Raw genomic sequence first — 12,500 nt, forward strand, 5'->3', positions numbered from 1 at the left:
ACATATTTGCCATGTCCATGCTGATAGATATCACATGGTTTCACACAGTAATAAGTAATAAGTTTCACTATTGTTTCAGTAAATGGCGCTGACTGACCTTTCAGATTTGGCCAAAAGTTCCCCGTAGTAATCGGCCTGTTAGCTCAGTTGGTTAGAGCGCCGTGCTAATAACGCGGATGTCGAGGGTTCGATCCCCTTACGGGCCAGTTCTAAACGTTTTCAAACCTAGCAAGTCATACCAAGGCACAGATTGAAGACAAAGGCGAAATCCTACTATGGGATACTGAAGTTATCAATGTCAAATTCTCGTCCGATTTATTGTAGTTATTTTCCTTCGAGATACAAAGAACATGGGTTGGGGATATTAAAGGCAAGAACCATGGAAAAGGTCGTGATTACAAAAATAAATATGGTCAGGAATGCGGATATCATTCATTAAAGAGATTTAAGACTGTAAAAGTCAGAAAAGGAGCGTAAGAGATGCCAAAATAAGTCAGTGTTGCGTAACACCTCTGGATCACAAAGACGACCTTATAAGGTCTGGGTTATCAAAATCGGCCACTGTAAGGTCGAGGTCACAGTAAAGTAAAGGCCAGAAGAACAGTCTCAAAAGATAGATCTCCCGGGAATCAAGTTTTCTTCATGCAAAATCGCGAAATTCGTCATAGGCCTGACTCCTTTACTCTTGGCCATTTTTGCAGTGTAGGGCAGGAAATGGGTCTCTGCAACACCCTTGCTGCAAAGCGTTAGGTAACATGTTAGGTGATATACACATTACGCAATATCATTTAAAATGCCTGGTTTATTAATTAATTGTAGAAACAAATATAAATTAGACGAGAAAACACATTAATTTTCGAATTAACATCAGAAGATAAATATTTTGAAACAAATCATCTCAATTCACCTTTCTGCGAAACTCAGGCATGGGGAGAGGGTGAGTGGACAAGATAACTGCCGGAGCCTTACACAGCATCCAGGGCCTTATATTTAGAAAACGTGGTTATATACATTACTGTAATCAATCAAAAAGAACGAATAACTGTGACTCCTTGATAGCACAATATTGAATTCTGTTACACCCTATAACTATGTGGATGTAGCCAGCTATTTCTTTATTTTTGTGTGCTTGAGAATTCGAAGTAAAATAAATATTCATTTGAACCTAAATGTTGAGGTGTCTTAATAATTATTATGCCTTAAGAACTCAAAATCACATAGAAGTAGTACCTCACACGAGGGTTCAGGCGAGAATGAACATTCCCGGGCAGCCGCAAGTCCCTTTGTCCACGGGGACTTGCGCGGGTTTAACTGCCTTGAAAGTCGGAGTGAGCCCATTTTACTTATCTACACCTTGTAAAAAAATTAAGTATAATATATTTATCATGTCCATATTGCTAGATATCACATGTATTCGCAAAGTAATAAGTTTCAAACAGTTTTTTTTTCCATCAAATGGCGCTGACTGGCCTTTCGGATTTGGCCTAAACGTCCATGTTGCATATTGGCCTGTTAGCTCAGTTGGTTAGAGCGCCGTGCTAATAACGCGGATGTCGAGGGTTCGATCCCCTTACGGGCCAGCAGTAAACGTTTTCAAACTTGGCAAGTCTTATCGTGACAAATTGAAGAAAAGAGAGAAATTCCGATATAAATTCCAAAGCTAAAGCTGTAATAACATACGAATATAAACGCGACATATGATTCGCACAGTACTATGGGGATCATTGAATAGTGTGGAATTCATGTTGAACAAATTGCAAGTAGAACATATGCCCTGATGAAGCAGTTAATGTGAAAAGGCCTTCGGCATATACGTGTGCTTTCTTGTACTTCCCTTCGTTGTTCTACTTGCAATCACTGAGCAGATATACCTGGGATTATATTACACTGTTGACCTTTTGCTCTACCTTCTGCTGTAAATTTCATTATTGCAGAGATAAAGCGAATCTAAACTATACCATTAATTACTAGTCTTATTGTTTTCCTACAATGGGGTAGTGAGATTGTAAATACCAAATGCTCGTCTGATTTATTGTAATAATTTGCTTTCAAGATACAAGCGGCAAGGGTCAGGGATATTTAAATGTCACAGAAAGGTAAGAACCGTACAAAAGGTTACTTTTACAAAAATAAAAATGCCCAGGAATGCGGAAATCACTCATTAAAGAAGTTTAAAACTGTGAAGGTCAGAAAAGGATCAAAAGAGATGTTAGAAAGGTCAGTGTCGTATAACACCCCTGGATCACAAAGACGACGCACAAAAGTTATGGACGTAAAAATAAGTGGTCGCAAAAAGGTAAAAAAAAACTATTACTAAATGGTCACTGTCGCCAAAAAAGTCATATTAATATAGTCAATCACAACGAACGAATAACCCTGGCCCCTTAAGGACACACTGTTGTATTCTGTTACATCGTATAACTATGCGCATGTAGCCAGTTATTTATTTATCTTTGTATGGATAAGAATTTAAAAAAAAAATCATTAGACTTCACGGAGAATCTGAATGTTGCGATGTCTTAATCATTATCATGCCTTAGGATCTCAGAATCATATAGAATTTGTGCATCAATGAAGCTGCGACAGGGGTTCGGGTGAGAATGATCATTTCCCGGGCGGACGCAAGTCACTTTAGCCACGGAGACTTGCGCGCGTTCGACTACTTTAAGTCAGAATGAACCGTCTTTACTTACCTACACCTTGTAGAAAATTTAAGTATACTACATATTTACCGCGTCCATACTGATAGATATCCCATGGATTCACGCAATAATAAGTTTCACTGTTGTTGTAGTAAATGGCGCTGACAGACCTTTCAGATTCGGCAAAAACTTTTTGTTACTTCATCGGCCTGTTAGCTCAGTTGGTTAGAGCGCCGTGCTAATAACGCGGATGTCGAGGGTTCGATCCCCTTACGGGCCAGCAGTAAACGTTTTCAAAATTAGAAAGTCTTACCAAGAAATAAATTAAGGACAGGGGGATACTGAGATTGTAAATGTGAAATACTCGTCCGATTTACTTGTTCAAGATGCAAACGACAAGGATCGGGGATATTAAAAAGTCACAGAAAGGTAGGAACCATAGCAAAGGTCACGATTACAAAAATGAAAGTGGTCATGAATGCGCAAATCATTCATTAATGAGGTTTAAGACTGTAAGAGATGTAAAAAAGGTCAGTGTCGCATATCACCTCTGGATCACAAAGACGACCTTATAAGGTCTGGGTCATCAAAATCGGCCACTGAAAGGTCGAGGTCACAATAAATTAAAGGCCAGGAAGAACAGTCAAATAATATATATAAATAATGTCACTAAATGAAAAAGAGTTACAAAGAAAAAATGCACAAAAGGTCAAGGTTACAAAAAGGGCACAGCTGAGGAACGCAAAAACTTTTAAAAAAGCTCAGGGTGAAAGCATTTGCATAAATCAAGTTTCTTCGCGCAAAATCGCGAAATTCTCCACAGATCTGACTGCTTTACTCTTGGTCATTTTTACATTGTAGGACATGAAATGGGTCTCCGCCACGCCCTTGTTGCAAAGCATAAGGTACGTGGTAGGTGATTTACATATTACGCAATACCATTAAAAAAGGTCTATCAGTTAACTGTAGAAACAAATGTAAAATACATATAAATACTTTAATTTTCGAGTTTACATCAAGCAAGATAAAACATTTTAAATCATCTCAGTGTGATCCCTGGTAAGCTAATTAATTCATGAAAAATCAAGGTCTAAATAGTAAGTCAACCTCAATTGACCCTTCTGTGAAACTCAGGCATGGGGGGAGGGGGAGTGGACAAGATAACTGTCGGAGACTTACACAGTATCCGGAGGCTTATATTTAGAAAACGTGGCTATGCAAGGACATATTAATGTAATTAGTCATAACGAACAAGTAACCGTGACCCCTTAAGTGCACACTATTGTACTCTGTTACACCTTATAACTATGTGGATGTAGCCAGTTATTTCTTTATCTTTGGATGTTTTAGAATTCGAAATAAATATTCATTTGACCTCACTGATAAACTAAATATTGAGATATCTAAAAAAAAATACTATGCCTTAGGAACTCAGAATCACATAGAAATGGTACATCGCACGGGAGATGAAGCTGCGACAGGTGATCAGGGGAGAATGATCATTCCTGGGCAGACGCAAGTTACATTATCCACGGTTTGGCAACCTTAAGGGTCGGAGTGAGCTGCCTTTACTTATCTAGATCCTGTAAAAAATTAAGTATACTACATATATACCATGTCCATATTGATAGATATCACATGTATTCACACAGTAATAAGTTGCAAACTGTTGTTTCATTAAATGGCGCTGACTTACCTTTCAGATTTGGCCAAAACGTACAATACTTCTAATGGCCTGTTAGCTCAGTTGGTTAGAGCGCCGTGCTAATAACGCGGATGTCGAGGGTTCGATCCCCTTACGGGCCACGTAAACGTTTTCAATCATATCAAGCCTTACCATGACACAAGTTGAAGAAAAGTGCGCAATAATAATATAAATACCCAAAGTAAAGCTGTAATAACATACGAAAGTAAACGCGACATGAAATTCGAACAATACTATGTGGATCACTGAACAGATATACATGGTCTTATATGGCTGACCTTTTGCTCTACCTTCCACAGTAAATTTCACTGTTGGAGAAATAAAGCGAATGTAAACTTTAATTACTAGTCCTATTGCTGTTTTCCTACAATGGGGTAATGAGATTATAAATGTCAGATACGATTTATTGTAATTATTTTCCTTCAAGATACAAGCGACAAGGATCAGGGGTATTAAAAAGTCACAGAAAGGTAAGAACCGTAGGAAAGGTCACTTTTACAAAAATAAAAATGGTCAGGAATGTGGAGATTTAAAACTGTGAAGGTTACAAAAGGGTCGAAAAACATGTCAAAAGAAGTCAGTGTCGCATAACACCCCTGGATCACAAAGACGAACCACAAAAGTTATGGATGTAAAAATAAGTAGTCACAAAAAGGTCAGAAAGCCAATTAGGAAACGGTCACGGTCGCAAAAAACGGCCAAAATCAGAAATAGGCAGAAATCGTAAAACATATAAAATCGAAAAAGGTCAGTATCGCAAAAACGTCAGAGCCGCAAAGAAGGTATAATTAGATCAGGACTGTAAAAAAGAAAGAAAAAAAGGTCAGTGCCTTAAACGTGGTCGTAAAAAAGTCACGGACACAAAGTAGGCATGGTGAAAATGACAGTGTCACTTGAAAACTCGTTCTTTGTGCGATATTTCTGAAAACGGTTTCAGAAATATCGCACAAAGGTTAGGGTCGCTAAAAGGTCGCAAATAAGACAATATCTGTTCTCTTTTTTTATCAGAGTTACCGAAAAAAGGTCATTGTCAATTCGTTAAGAGCTTAGGACTGCATAAAGTTCACAAAAGTAGGAGATAACAGTCTCAAAACGTATAAAAAGTTAATGTTGATAATGGTCAGGGTTACAACAAAATGGTCGGGGTTACAAAAAAGGTCACAGTCAGTTGAGAAACCGAAAAAAATTACAACAAATGGTCAGGGTCGTGAAAATATTCCCATAAATCCTGGGTCTCCCAGAAAATCAATTTTTCTTCATGCAAAATCACGAAATTTTCCGCAGATCTGCTTCACTCTTGGTTATTTTTGCAGTGTAGGGCAGGGAATAGGTCTCTGCATTGCCCTTGTTGCAAAGCTTAAGGTAACATGTTAGCTGATATACACATTAAAAAAAATCATAACGAATGTGTCCTTAAGGGCACACAATAGTATTCTGTTACACGTTATAACTATGTGGATGTAGCCATTTATTTCTCATCTCTGTATGTCTAAGAAAAAAAAAAATATATATGTGTATTTATATATATATTTATATATATATGTATATATACATATTTATATATATATATATGATATATATATAGTATATTATATATATATAATGATATATATAATGTTATATATATATGTATATATATATGTATATATATGTATATATATGTATATATATGTATATATATGTATATTTGTATATATATATGTATATATATATATATATATATATATATATATATATATATTCATTTAATTTCACGGCAATCTGAATGTTGAGATGTCTTCATAATTCTTATACCTTAGGAACCCAGAATCACCTAGAATTGGCAGCCCGCGCGGGAGAAATATTTGCGACATGGGTTCAGGCGAAAATCATTCCCCGGATTGAACTGTCTTGACAGTGGGAATGAGACGCCTTTACTTATCTTGGCCTTGTAAAAACTAAGTATACTACATCCCTTCCACGTTCATATTGCTAGATATCACGCAGTAATAAGTTTCAACCTGTTGTTTCAGTAAATGGCGCTGACTGGCCTTTCATATTTGGCGAAAACATTGAATACTTAAATCGGCCTGTTAACTCAATTGGTTAGAGCGCCGTGCTAATAACGCGGATGTCGAGGGTTCGATCCCCCTACGGGCCAACTTATAAACCTTTTCGAACCTAGCAAGCCTTACCATGACACAAGTTGAAGAAAAGAGCGAAATTTTGATATACATACTCAAACAAAAGCTGTAATAACATACGAATGTAAGCGCGACATGATTCGCTCAATACTATGTGGAACACTGAGTAGATATACCTGGTATCATATCATATTGTTAACTTTTTGTTCTACCTTCTACTGTAAATAAAGCGAATGTAAACTATAATTAATCCTATTGCTGTTTTCCTACTATGGAGCAATGAGATTATAAATGATTATAAATTTTCCTTCAAGATACAAGTAACATAACAAAAGAGCGGTCGATTCACTTGCAAGTTACAACACATGGGAATTCCCCAAATAAAAGATGGTTTACAGCTGATTAGGACATTGGCTTGCCGGGAGAGGTTATGATTCATTCAGTTTGTGTCTGTGCTTTCACATGCTCGGAAGCTATCTGCATATCTTTCGTATTGTGAATGGTGGTTCCGAGACCAAAGTAACATTAAGCCTCTCCCTTGGCTCGGCAAAAGCTGCGATCTTTAACTTTAGACAGAACAAAGAATTCCGGACCTAATAAGCTCAGTGCTAACCGACTAACATCGGAAAAAAACACCGCAGACGTCGCTGGATCTCAAATGAAACGAAGAGGTTCTTCAGCGGAAGAGACTAGTGTGTTCGGCTCCACGTGGCCTCTGAGGTTGACGAGGCACCACCCTTTTGTAGACCTTCATACATTTTATTCCGAAGATTGCTTATTTTCATGCCCTGCTATTTTGTATCTTAGTGCGTCCCATTTTGTCTGTTGTCAGGAATATATCACTTAATCCAACGTCGCTGGACATTGTTGTGTTCACTGTAGTATTGTTTTGTGCACACAGATGGCTCCACATATTAACAAGAGTGACCTAGGTTCGAGTCCTGGTCGGGGAAGGTTGTTAATTAAGAGCTTAGCTACAAAGAAGTCATTAGTAGACCTTGTGACCTCATCTGATTTTACCTTTCCTTTGGTTTGTAAGAAATACTTTATTTGCTAATGCTATCAATATCCATGCTGTTGTTTTTATGATAGACAATATAATTATTATAGAGTTATGAACATTATTAACAGCAATATAACATACCATAAAATATTTTCGAAAGTCAAGGAAAAAGGTAAACAGGTGAGACAGGTAGTACTCGCAACTGGCTCCTTGGTAACATAGTGCTTGTGTAACCATTTATGTGTAAAGACAATAAATCAAACACAAAATGGACATGGTATGTACAAGCCATCCCCAAAAGCAGTGGGTGAATATATCACACTACAGTTTTTTTCTGACCAGGAACGCAAAATATGCAGTGCAATTGATTACCATGAATTTAGACAGGGAGAAAATTGGATGTCTGCTTTTAATCTCCGTGATCCTATTTTCATATACATTAGTAAATAACCAAGAGGAATTCTTTCTGCTGTCCTATTCCTCCGAAACATTCCGCTCTAGTAATAGCATATCACATCAAACTGCAAACTGCTGCGATCTATTGTAATGTATGGGAATATATGAAGGCCCGCGCGTCCACATGTGTTCTCGCGCGTCCAGGATATGTTTTTATTAATTGTTATGTCTGTTTAAACTTTCATATATAACGAAGTTCAAGCCAACAAAACATCTAATGGACGCATTTCGGGAAACTGATCAAAAGACACATTTGAACACGCATGCCCTTGCTCGTTATGAGTGCGATTCTAGACAGGGAATGAGGGAGGATTTCAAGAGAAAAGTATAAATAGGCTTATATGATCCGGAACCCAAACTGCAGTTTTTGTTTTTCCTATTTTACTCTTCTCATTCTTATCGTACCCTACACATTCATACAGTGAATGTGATTTCGCTTTGACTCTTTGCAGTAAACTTCGCATAAATAAATTTTACTTTCCCTTTCCTTTTTTCCAAAGATTCATTGCATTTTCTAGTATGCTTTCAGGCCCAAATCGGACGGCTTACCGATCAGCATGGGAAGCTATGCATCGACGTCTGCCAGGCGCCTCTCCATGACTCGTTTCCGGCCAAATTATGAATTATTTTTATTTTTCTATTATTTTCAAGTTCATTATGTTAGGTTTGGGTCTGTACTAACGGGCAGTCAGAAACCCCGACTTTTATCTCTTAGATTGCGTCGTCGAAACTCGTAACACATGAGACACGATAATGATATGAAAGTCATGATGCCATAGAAAGCGTTCAGAGAAAAATACATACATATGTTGCCATATTTCACGAGTATCCACAGAATACTAGATCTCCAATTGTTATCTCATTACATCGTGCTGCTTGGATAATTGCATTCTAGTGAAACTTTACTAAAATATCGGCCTGTTAGCTCAGTTGGTTAGAGCGCCGTGCTAATAACGCGGATGTCGAGGGTTCGATCCCCTTACGGGCCACGTTAGCAGCTTTTGTGAAATCTCGACCAGTCAGTGGAATGAATAAGATAAATCAACACGCGGCGTGAGAGATGAGTAAAGACAAAATCTTAAAGAACATAGCAACATGCAGATACAAATAGTCTCACTAAGGCTGCAAGATATGACGAAGATGAGCAAGCAAATTTCGTATGATGAGAACGTCTTCCAAAAGAAAAAGAGGAAACCCTTTAGTTCTATTCCAAGGGAAATTTCACAGACGGAAAAAATGTAACCTAGTAGCACTCCATATTACCTTTTCCCTACGGTGCTGTAATAGAAAATGGTTGTCGGACATGGACTGATAATTTTTATGTTTAATGTAGAGTATTCATTTATTTATAAGATATTTATTGATAGATTTTTAAGGTTTTAGATATTTAAACATTTCAATCAAACGATGTATTCGTCGCTAATGACCTTAGCAGTTGATGAAGCAGATACTTTTAAATAATCAATAAATCCTTATTTTCCTGTAACAGATACAAGCACAACGTGTACGATATGGCAAGAAACGAGTTCAGAAAAGACATTGGCCACAATAAATTTACTTCACTATAAGGTCGGTGTCGAATAAAAGATTTAAAAAAAAATGTTCAGGATCATATAAAAATGCAACAAAAAGGTCAGGCTTACAAAACCGATAATTACGAGGTGAAGGTCATAGAGAATAGAATTTTCGTCAAACAGAGAAAGTGTTGCAATAACATATCGGACCGTATGCAGAAATTTTTAATAAGAAAGTCAAGGCTACAGTGAGGGTGAAGGTTACAAAGAAGACCACCTTCATTAAAGGTCTAGTCTGTAAAAAGAAATAAGTCCAAAAAAATCCATTAATTATAAGGTTTAACAGAAACATAAGAAAAAGTAAACTTCGCAAACGATGAAAATCACAAAAAGTATTAAATAGAATATTCAGGGATACAAAAGGTCAACATAGGACGTTTCTGTATATATTTCCACCTGATGGACAAGGTCACATTTAGGATGAGGATTACAAATGATCATTAACTAAAATGTCAGTGCCACTTAAAAGTTCATTCATAAAATAGGTCAGGCTTTGAGAAACTCTACACAAGATCAGGGCGTTTTCGCAACAAAAGCAAAATGTCATTTATAATATGAAAGTCAAGGATAAAAAAGGATCTCAAGGTCAAGGTCTCAAGGAATTTCACATAATTTTAGAAAAAAAAAAAAAAAAAATCGGGTCATAAAAAAGTCAGAATCACATAAAAGGCAACAAGATAAGTATTGTAAAACCTGTCACTAGAAGTCATAACAAAAGCTTAATCCAGAAAAAAATGGCCTGGTTGGAAATTATAAAGGTGTCCCAGAATCATCAGTAAGGTAGTAAGCAAATTCGTTTGACGAGAAATTGCTATAGAATGTCTGCCAAAAAGAACAGCTATTTAACTCTGTTGCAATGGAAATTTCATCGGTGGAAATTAATTAAAACAAATGTAACGTTTAATCACCGACCACATTGCCTTTGCCCTATTCTAGAAAAAAAAGGTTATAACCGTAAAACGCGGTAACAAGAAGTTCAGAGTCATCAAACTTCACCTTCAAAAGATCGGGTTCGCAACAAAGACAGAAAGTGTCATTTTTATAGGTTAGTGAAGCATAGAGCAGTCACAGAAGGCTGAAGAAGTTTAAAGGTGTCCCAAAATCATCATTAAGGCTTTGACCTGAGTCCATAGAGCATTATGTCTCCAATTGTTATTTTAGTAAATCGTGCTGATTGAACATTACAAAGTAGATCACTTCTTCTTACCGGCCTGTTAGCTCAGTTGGTTAGAGCGCCGTGCTAATAACGCGGATGTCGAGGATTCGATCCCCTTACGAGGCCAGCGGTGCATCTTTTCAGACGTCTCGACTTGTCACTGGAATAAATGACGAATCATATATACGCTGCGTAACAGGCACGCAGGGTGAAGTCTTACTGAATAAAGCAACATGCAGATATAATTATCATTATTAATGCTGCAAGATATGCCCAGAGGATGGCGAACAAGCGAATTCGTTTGACGAGAATTTGCTATAGAATGAATATCTGCCAAAAAGAGCAGCTATTTAACTCTGTTGCAGTGGAAATTTCATTGGTGGAAATTAAAACAAATGTAACGTTTAATCACCGATCACATTGCCTTTGCACTATTCTGTAAAAGTATGAATTTCGAACATAAATTGACAACTGATCTCACTGATTGCAATGTATACATTTTTTTTTTGCAACAGACTCGAACACAATTACATCTAGGAAGAGGCGATAAACGAGGTCGCAAAAGATGTCAGCCACACACGTCAATTTCACTATAAGGTCAGTGTCGAATAAAAGTTCAGGTTTGCAAAGAATTCACACACAAAAAAAAAGGTTAGGTTTCCAAAAACTGATAATGAAGAGGTTAAGGTCGCAAACGATAAGAGCTGCAAAAAAGTCAGACTCATCAAAAAGTTTCGCAAAAAGGTCACGAACAAGTTACTTACAATAAAGGTAAAAATTAGACTGTGATAAAAAAATATCACAAGAATGTTATACTAAGGTCAAATAAATAAAAATCAGGGTAGTAGAAATTCGCAATTTTAGCAAATTTTCATAAAAAGGTCAAAAAGGTACAGAGCTCAAGAAAGATCAGCAATTGTTCAAATCGCCAATAGTCAGGATCATACAACAAGGTCAGTGTTTTAAAAATGATCACTAAAAGATCGAGGCCAGAAAAAGGTTAGGGATGGAAATGATATCAAACATCAAAAAGTCAGTTATAAAGTATATCAACAAAAAGTTCAGGTTCATCGAATTTGGTCACTAAATAGTAAACCTTAAAAAATATGAAATATAAAAATCGTAAAAAAGTGTGATTATAATCTATCTAAAAAGGTCTCTAGCACCCACATAGTTATTTCAGTAAATCGTGATGATTGAGCATTGTGTATTAAATTCTCAATTCCATTTACGGGCCAATCTTATCAATTTCCCAAACAATTCGACCAGTTCTTGGATTATATTTAGAAACAAACACACAATAAAAGTTCAATATAATGTAAAATCTTGGAGAGAAAAGTAAAATGTAAGAACAATACAAACGCCCAAACTAAGGCTGCAATATACAAGCCAGAGGATTCCAAAAATTCCCTTTTACGGGAATTTACCTCTGAAGTTCTACTGAAGAAGAGCTCCTGAGTACTCACGCGGGCCTTGCGTGCACCATGCATTAGATTAGTCGTGTCATGCTGAGTAGAAGCTCTTTTGCATCATTCCAAGGGGGGGGGTCATTGCTGTAGAAATAAAACTAATGTGAACTGTAGATCCTATTTTGTGTTTGTATGTTTGCTTGTATTTTCTACGGTGGTGTAATGAACTTATGAACGTGGAAAAAAACGATAACTATTCCGATTTTGTGTGCATGATTTTTTTTAGAAACAGATATGAGTACAATAACATCTCCGTAGAGGCAAGGAATGGTAGAGTCTCTTGCAAGTTGCAATGGGTTGGGAGCAGTGCATCTGCTTAGTGCAGAAGAGTTGGCCAACTCTTAAAGGGACTAATTGGCTGGAAGACAAAAT

At 36.9% G+C, this 12,500-nt stretch overlaps 7 non-coding genes across 7 annotated transcripts; all 7 read left to right on the forward strand.

The window, feature by feature from the left end:
- Positions 1–132: 132 nt before the first annotated feature.
- Trnai-aau lies at positions 133–206 on the forward strand. The gene has a single exon. It is a non-coding gene; the product is annotated as a tRNA-Ile (tRNA).
- A 1,300-nt stretch (positions 207–1,506) lies between these two features.
- On the forward strand, positions 1,507–1,580 carry Trnai-aau. The gene has a single exon. It is a non-coding gene; the product is annotated as a tRNA-Ile (tRNA).
- A 1,268-nt stretch (positions 1,581–2,848) lies between these two features.
- Trnai-aau lies at positions 2,849–2,922 on the forward strand. Its single transcript has one exon. It is a non-coding gene; the product is annotated as a tRNA-Ile (tRNA).
- A 1,452-nt stretch (positions 2,923–4,374) lies between these two features.
- On the forward strand, positions 4,375–4,448 carry Trnai-aau. Its single transcript has one exon. It is a non-coding gene; the product is annotated as a tRNA-Ile (tRNA).
- A 1,965-nt stretch (positions 4,449–6,413) lies between these two features.
- Positions 6,414–6,487, forward strand: Trnai-aau. Its single transcript has one exon. It is a non-coding gene; the product is annotated as a tRNA-Ile (tRNA).
- A 2,357-nt stretch (positions 6,488–8,844) lies between these two features.
- Positions 8,845–8,918, forward strand: Trnai-aau. The gene has a single exon. It is a non-coding gene; the product is annotated as a tRNA-Ile (tRNA).
- A 1,793-nt stretch (positions 8,919–10,711) lies between these two features.
- On the forward strand, positions 10,712–10,786 carry Trnai-aau. Its single transcript has one exon. It is a non-coding gene; the product is annotated as a tRNA-Ile (tRNA).
- The last annotated feature ends 1,714 nt before the right edge of the window (positions 10,787–12,500 follow it).

Source organism: Penaeus monodon, chromosome 9 (assembly GCF_015228065.2).
Source record: "Penaeus monodon isolate SGIC_2016 chromosome 9, NSTDA_Pmon_1, whole genome shotgun sequence".
NCBI classification, from domain to species: domain Eukaryota; kingdom Metazoa; phylum Arthropoda; class Malacostraca; order Decapoda; family Penaeidae; genus Penaeus; species Penaeus monodon.